This window comes from Delphinapterus leucas, chromosome 1 (assembly GCF_059928025.1).
Source record: "Delphinapterus leucas isolate spDelLeu-1000000601 "Yukka" chromosome 1, BTC_Dleu_Yukka2, whole genome shotgun sequence".
In the NCBI taxonomy this organism is placed as follows: domain Eukaryota; kingdom Metazoa; phylum Chordata; class Mammalia; order Artiodactyla; family Monodontidae; genus Delphinapterus; species Delphinapterus leucas.
The window spans coordinates 100,737,701-100,745,729 of NC_143129.1; the positions used below are offsets into that span (position 1 = coordinate 100,737,701).

Here is an 8,029-nt window from a genome sequence, read left to right on the forward strand (position 1 = left end):
GTAGTTTTAACCGATCAGAATGGCCATCACCAAAACGTCTACAAATAATAAATGCTGGAGAGGATGTGGAGAAAAGGGATACACTGTTGGTGGGAATGTAAATTGGTACAGCCACTATGGAGAACACTATGGAGGTTCCTTAAAAAATTAAAAACAGAGCTACCATATGATCCTGCAATTCTACTCCTGGGCATATATCTGGAGAAAACCATGATTCAAAAAGATACGTGCACCCCAATGTTCACTGCAGCACTATTTACGATAGCCAAGACATGGAAGCAACCTAAACGTCTGTCAACATATGAATGGATAAAGAAGATGTGGTATGTACATACAATGGAATGTTACTCAGCCATAAAAAAGAATGAAATAATGCCATTTGCAGCAACATGGATAGACCTAGAGATGATCACACTAAGTGAAGTAAGTCAGACAGAGAAAGACAAATATCATACGATATTGCTTACACAAGAAATCTTAAAAAAAAAAGTGCTACAAATGAACTTATATACAAAACAGAAAGAGTCTCACAGACATAGAAAACAAATTTGCATTACCAAAGGGGAAAGTGGGAGGGATAAATTAGGAGTTTGGGATTAACAGATACACACTACTATATATAAAATAGATAACCAACAAGGACCTACTGTATAGCACAGGGAACTATAACCTATAAGAAAAAGAATCTGAAAAAGAATATATATATTATATATATTCAGTTACATATATTATATATATAATATACATATAACTGAATCACTTTGCTATATACCTGAAACTAATACAACTTTGTAAATCAACTATACTCCAATAAAAATTTTTTAATTAAAAAAAATAAGAAAAATGTAAAAAAGCATTTAACAAACATGTGAAGTAAAGCAGAATAACATTCAATATCACTTGCAATCAAAGATTTGTGTATATGTGTGTTTAAAAGCCTTGCAAATGGCTCGAATCCATTACTGCTAACGGGTAAAGAAACTGCATGAGTTGAATCAACTCCAACTTTGTGTCTGAAGCCACAGAATTCTTGGTCATCTTTCCTCCAAGAATTCTGCTTCCTGAAAGTGGAAGCAACAAGGGTTGGGACTACTTTGCACAGATTGGTCATACCATTGTAATGGGTAATGGAAAACCAGCCCAGCCTATGCAGGACACCTATGCAGGACACCTGTTTGGGGAGGGGCAGGGTGGGGTGGGGACAGTGGGCTAGAAGGACACCTTCCAATGCACAAGCTGCCCAGGACCCTGGCTCCCTGGTAAATCACAGCACCAGCAGAATGAATGCTGATCACCTCTCTTTGCTTGCATGTTGGAATGCCTACCCACGTGCAAGGTGGGAAGCTCCACTCCAAGAAAATGCACAGGCACACTCCTTGCTACTCAGGGGGCAAACTACCAGCTTAAAAGTGAGAGCCTCAGAAGAGAAGTGTGACATTACCTAAGAGCTTGTTAGAAATGCAAATTCATGGGCCCAATGTACTGAATCAGAATCAGTGGAGAAGGGGCCTAAGAAATTGTGTTTTAGCAAGTTCTCAAAGTGATTCTTACACACATTAAAGTTTGAGAACAAATGTTGCAAAAGAAACCCAAAGCTGACTGACCCTGCATTTCTGCCCCCTGTGCATGAGGGCCTGACTCTGACCATAAAAGCAAAAGGGTTAGCGGTTTCAAAATGGTAGAAACTGAGAAAAAAACAAAAATAAATCCACCACCTATCAGCCATTTAGCCACCTCTCACATCAAGACATGGATGAATAGTCCATCTTTTATAAATTTGCTTAGTTTTGAGTGAGAAAATGTCTTTATGCCATTGGAGAAAAAAAGGAATTCATTTATTTAGTAGAATGGCACTACAAACTCATGTTTGCATCAAAATAATCAAACCACGATCCATCAAGATACAGAAAAAAAAAGTGCAGAGATTTAAGGATATTTGCTTCCCTTTAACTTTAGTAGCAGAAGCAGGATTATTCTCATGCTCCTGATAATACTTATGCAACAGGATGCTGGGGGGGTCTGGGGACGTGATGCATGGACCTTCAAGAACTCCTCAAGCTGTACCATCTTCTCAGCTGGGTAAGAAAAAAATGCTCGCTGTTTCAAACTACTGCTTCATGAGGGTTGGGAAGGGCGGGAGAGGTTGGAGTGGTGCCGACGATATCAGTTCTTATGGTGGAAGCTCTGAACCTAGGGTCTGGAAATAGTGGCATAACCAAGCTGAGGCTGGCATGGGTAGTGATGGGCCTGAATGCATCACCTCTCCGCCTACTTTTCCAAGGTCCTACTTGGACTCCTCTCACAAAGGGATGCCCATGGTCTACATGCAGCATATTGGCGTTAGGAAACTGCAAAAAGTTGTGGAAAGATGAGAGGTTGGAAGGAAGCCAGGTACGACCAGGTATTTTCCCCATGGCTCCCTCCACATGCACGTTTTACAAGACCTTCACCTCAGTCACGATGCTCCTGGTGCCTCGACGCCAGGCTCAGGAGCCTACTTTCACCAGATGTTGTACATCCGGCCATCCGAAGACGGTGATTTCGACTAAGTTCCGGGCGTTAACTGTGTCCACCGTCAACGGGGCCAGGCTCATCCACTCCATTTTTGGAACTATGGCTCGGTCTGGGCCGAAGAGCAAGTCAGCCAGCCATGCCTCCAGGTAAAACAACACTGGGTTTCTCAGTTCCTGCACAGGAAACCACCATGGCCGGGTGTGAATCCCTGGTGGCAGAAGTGGTAACCCCAGCAGCCCGTCTCCCCTGGTGGGCGTCGTCCTTCCATACCCGCGGGCCTCAGTGGCACCTGCGTCCATCGTCAGGCTCCAACCAGCAGCCCGGGAGAGAGGTCACGATGAGCAGCCTCGTGGGACTTGGGGAAGTGCGTAGCCCAGGCCTTTTAAGATTTCCTGCTGGGCCCGCCCCTCTCCGAATCTCTTCTTATGGTCAAATGTGTTTTTGTAGCTACACTCCTTAAGTATATGTGTATATAACGTCCATGCTTTTGCTTTAGACCATTTGAAAACTTTTTTGTTGTTTGACCACTACAGTAGATTAAAGGCTGAAAGGAGTCCCACGTAGGCTTTCACCCTTCAGCTATTAAACGCTGTCAGCATTAAATCCTGTCTCTTGATCCCTGCTTCAGCCTATTCTCACCCCTGAGCGATTTCTGGCATCACAGTTTATTGGAAGTGATACCTGTGGTGGTACAGGTGACTGGAATATCACTCCAAAGTAATGAGCTAACTCAATTCTATCGAAATAGTATTCTAAAAACTGGGTAGTCAGGGATGGATGATTGGTCAGGTTAAATCCTGAGCTTGTGACTCAGTCCAGTTTAACAATTATTTTTGGATGCCAGACACTGCCGTCCAACAAGCAATACTGAGATAGCAGTGTTGTTATCAAATATATAGAACATGGTCATTATTCTCAATCATGCACCCCAGTGTATTTGGAGGAGTCTTACATTTAAACAGACAATTTCAAAAATAGTGGGATAAATACTAAGAAGCTGGGTATGGCAGCATGCTGTGGGAGCAAGTGATAGGAAACCCAGTTCAGACAAAGGCATCAAGAATGACTTCATGATGATGCATCGGGGGGGCAGACCTGAAGGATAACTAAGAGCTATTAGATGTCAGTTCACCACAATATGTAATAAGCAATTTATTTAATTATGTGTATCTCACTTTTTTTCTGAAAAGGAAATAATATTGGTAATGTACAGCTTCCTTGGAAAATATTAACAAAAAATAATGGGAATTCTTTATGAGGGTATCACTGTAAATATTTAGTTTCATATGTTTGGTTTTCAGCTTTTTGCCTCTAGTCTTAACTCAATATACAAGGAATATATTTGGACATATATTCACTGTGCGTCCTGTGAGCAATGTCTAGATTTACTAATGTTTTGGTCTTTCCTAGTCCCCTTTTTTAATATTTATTCATCCACTTCATTTCTTCTCCTGAAGCATTTAAATCATTTTATTCAGCTGCTAAATTTTCAGATGATCTCCAATCCTAACGGTGATGGAGGTATTGCTTTGTATTACTACTTAATGGTCTTGGGGAATCAGTATTTTTGACAGTTAACTATTGGGTATTGATGTGTGTGTGTGTGTGTGTGTGTGTGTGTGTGTGTATAAGATTTTTAAGATTAAGAATTGAACTTGTAACCTCTTGATGCCAATAGTTACTACATGATGGTCCTGACATCATTTCCTTCACCTGAGTACTCCAAATGTCAATGTCAATTGTCAATGAAAAACACTGTTAGCTGTAAAGTGGCAGTTGGGTCTTTTATAATCTGCAAAAGTAAATAATGCTAAACATCCCATTCATAAACTAGCGTTATATAAAGTTCATGTCTTTTATTTCAATCCAGGCTTTAAATATCTTCTGCTGATTGGCAGTAGTAATATTCCTTTTCCAAGAAGTGAAATTGTTCTTTAAAATTCTTGGCTTCTTGTCTGTTGAGGGAGTTTAAGTCCCAAATTATTTAATGCAGAATTAGTAACCTCAAACTTTGCTGATCCAGCTTCCTCTTAACCTTTCCATTAAACTGTCTGATGTGGAAAACCAATAGCTGCAGTTATATAATCTGTAGCCTTTCATGAGAGGGAAGATGGTGCAATTATGACTAAGCCAGATATATAATTATTTCTTTATATCCTAACTAAAGTTAGAAAGCTAAACTTGGAATACTGCTTTAAAAATTGCATTGCTCCTAAAACACTTTCAAGACTTTCAAATCAGGAGGCCTTCCCACTAATTAATCTTCAGATTGGCATTATAATGTGTTAGCAGGGAGAAGGTAGCACTTTCAGTGGAATCTTTGCTTTGAAATTTCATACTTTTTATAGTTAGTGATAGGAGAAACCCTGAAGAGAATAAATGAAAGTGAAATTTTACTTTGTAGCTCCTTCACTTTTAGTTTCAGCTCCTTTCCTGTTTTTGGTACGCTACTCTCTCAAAGCTATTGCTCTCAGACAGCTTACAACTAACCCCTTTTAAAGTTTAATTTACAATGACTTTTTAAAAGGTACTTGTTTTAGCAGATCTTGAAGATCTAATAAATATTTAATGGAGGAAATCTGAATTATCACGGAAGGTAGCAGGTAAGAGATTGTGGGTAGAGGGTAGCATCTGGATTTTATACCACATCTGAAAATACAAGGTTTGATGTACCTCAACTGTATAGTTATTTCTTTTTCACTGTAGGCATCCCCATGGCTTTCTCAACCTCTGCCCTAAATTCCTTTAGCCAACAGATTCATCTCTGTTGCATTGCTTCAGTAAGTAAGAGTGCAGACCATGAAATCGGATAGATATGAGTTCAAACCCCAAGTCCTCCATTAAGAAACTCTTGCCTTTGGGCATTTTGCTTTACATCTCTAAACCTCAACTTCCTCATCTTTGAAGCAAGGATAACTGTAAAACTTACTTTCTAGGGTTGTTGTAAAGATTAAATGAGTGGTACCTGGGGCTCAGACATGTTGAAGACCCTCTGAGAAGCCATGCTGAATGTGCCTCAATCTGCTTACACAAGGGATGGAGACAGGAGTATTTGTCCCCTGGCTTAGGTCTCCCATTAGTTAAGATTTGCAGTGTTTAGCTCCTTGCATTTCCAGATTTGCACATATATAAGTCCAAATGTCAGAGTGGGTTCCCGTAGGCATTCCAAAGGAGTAGAGAAGCCCCAAGGCAGGAAAACCATAAAAGTCATGTGATGCATCCTAGAAAACATGCTGTCAAGTTATACGTGCACAGTCCATTACCAGAGCAATAACTAGAGTAAATATATGGGCCAAGAGAGTATCAAGCAGAACCAAGGGGTGTTCAGTAAACCCCCTTTCTCTTCTGGCTGAGGGCCTGTCATGCCTCATTGCCAAAGCTTCACTACTGGTGATATTTTTAATATTAATAACATACATTCAATATGCAAATAACAATACAACGTGAACTTTTAAATAAAACATCTTTTGAAATTATCTAGATAAGTAAGGTTAGAGATTCAAAATATGGAAGAGAGTTCAAGGAAGCAACCTGAAACTGTACAGTTCAGTGTAATATGAAGACTCAAATAAATCTCTAGAGACTCAAATTAAAATCTTCCCTTGGCAACTCACAGACTGCTGCTTTTGCGTTGGCTCCTTAATCTGATTTAGCCTGTATTTACTCTTAAGAACTGGGCAATTACAGTCTTCTTCTTCTTCTTCTTCTTTTTTACATTAGCTACTCAAAACAGTAACTGTGTCTGTATCTCATCACTCACTGTCTTTTTACAATAGGTGCTCAATTAGTATTTGGTACCCACTTGACAACCTTGGAGGACTACTGTGAAGTTAAAATTGGGTAACTAGTGTAAAAATAAACCTCACAGCATATTAATTTCACTTTTCCTTCCGTTGTATTATAGTTAAGTAGGTAGACATATCAACAGGGTCCTTAAAGTAAATCGTTTTTCTTCCTACCAACGGCTAATAACACATCCACATAATTCCAGTCATTTATCTGTTTCACCACAGAGCCTGAATTTGCCAGGAGGTCTCAACTCATAGTTCCAGATTTGAGTGCTGGTCTTCTGGTATTGATTTTCTTGGGTTATTTTTTTCTCCATTTAAATTAAAAATCCCATTCTAATATGCTTCTACCCTTTCCTCCTATAATATATTCAATTGCTATTTACCAAATATAACTCTATGTATTTCAAGTGGCAGTAGATTATACTTTCGCCCTGCCTATATAATATGTTCTATTGCTATTTACCAAATATAACTTTATATATTTTAAGTTGCAGGAGATTTATGCCTTCACCCTGCCAGATATTTGCTTCTGTTTTGTTCAAAGAATACCCACTGAGTTCCTGAGTAAATCATTGACTAGATTTATAATGCCTCTACTCACAGGGCAGCTATGCATGAAGTAATAACGAGATTCATAAAATATTACCATTATGAGTTGCTATGCCATTGTATTGCTTTCCTTTCAAATATTTTGACACCACAATGTCAATAGCTCTATAGTGTGAACATCCTTTCTGGATTGTGCCTGAAAAAAAATTGCTCACCGGAATTCTAAGTTCCCCCAAAGCATCACTGAATCTTAGTTTTGACTAAATGCTCCGTATCAGAAGCTTTAAATATATCAGTTATGTAATTTGGAAATAGGGGTGATTTCTATCAGGGATTTAGACACAACTTTGCTCCCTCATCAAAAAGAATTTTAAAGTACTAATTTTGCATTGTGCTATTTCAGGGTTTGTACAAAGAGAATTATTTAAATATGGTCCTAAACCCTCAGAACTTCACAATCTAATAAAACACTGGCAAGAAAAAAACATAAAAAGACATGTAAAATGCTAACCAGAGAAGAAAGGCAAGAAAGTGACACAGTTGGCCATGATTTTAAGTTTAGTTCATACATATATGTTTTGTAATTTATATTGTTGATAAATTTTTAAGGACAAAATGCTGAAATTTATACTGTTTACAGTCCATTCAGAATGTATTTTTACATTATAGGTACTCAATCAACTGTAGAGTTGAAGCTTCTTTGGGACAAGGGATGAGAAAAGAACAACATTATGCAGCAAGATCAGATATGGTCTTCCTCAAAAATGCTCTTCTCTCATGGTGCAAAGGACCTCACTGGATGATTCTATATTTTACCTGGACATCAGGTCTATCTTTAAAGACATCTGTCTTAGCTCAGAGGATCGTTAACAGTTTCCAAACTAATATATATCCTTTTTATTACAAATCTTTTAATGACCCCAAAGCAATCTTTTGAGAAAAATAACCTATCAACCTACACACAAAATAACAATCTACCAATACTTGAATTTAAAAACTTATGACTTGGTGCAGCCACTATGGAGAAGAGTATGGAGGTTCCTTAGAAAACTAAAAATAGAGTTACCATATGATCCAGCAATCTCAGTCCTGGGCGTATATCCAGAAAAAATGAAAACTCTAATTTGAACAGATACATGCACCCCAATGTTCACAGCAGCACTCTTTACAACAGC

General features: G+C 38.6%; 1 pseudogene; it reads right to left on the reverse strand.

Moving 5' to 3' along the window:
* Positions 1 to 1,994: 1,994 nt before the first annotated feature.
* Positions 1,995 to 3,137, reverse strand: LOC149750698 (oocyte-expressed protein homolog; annotated as a pseudogene).
* Positions 3,138 to 8,029: the final 4,892 nt, after the last annotated feature.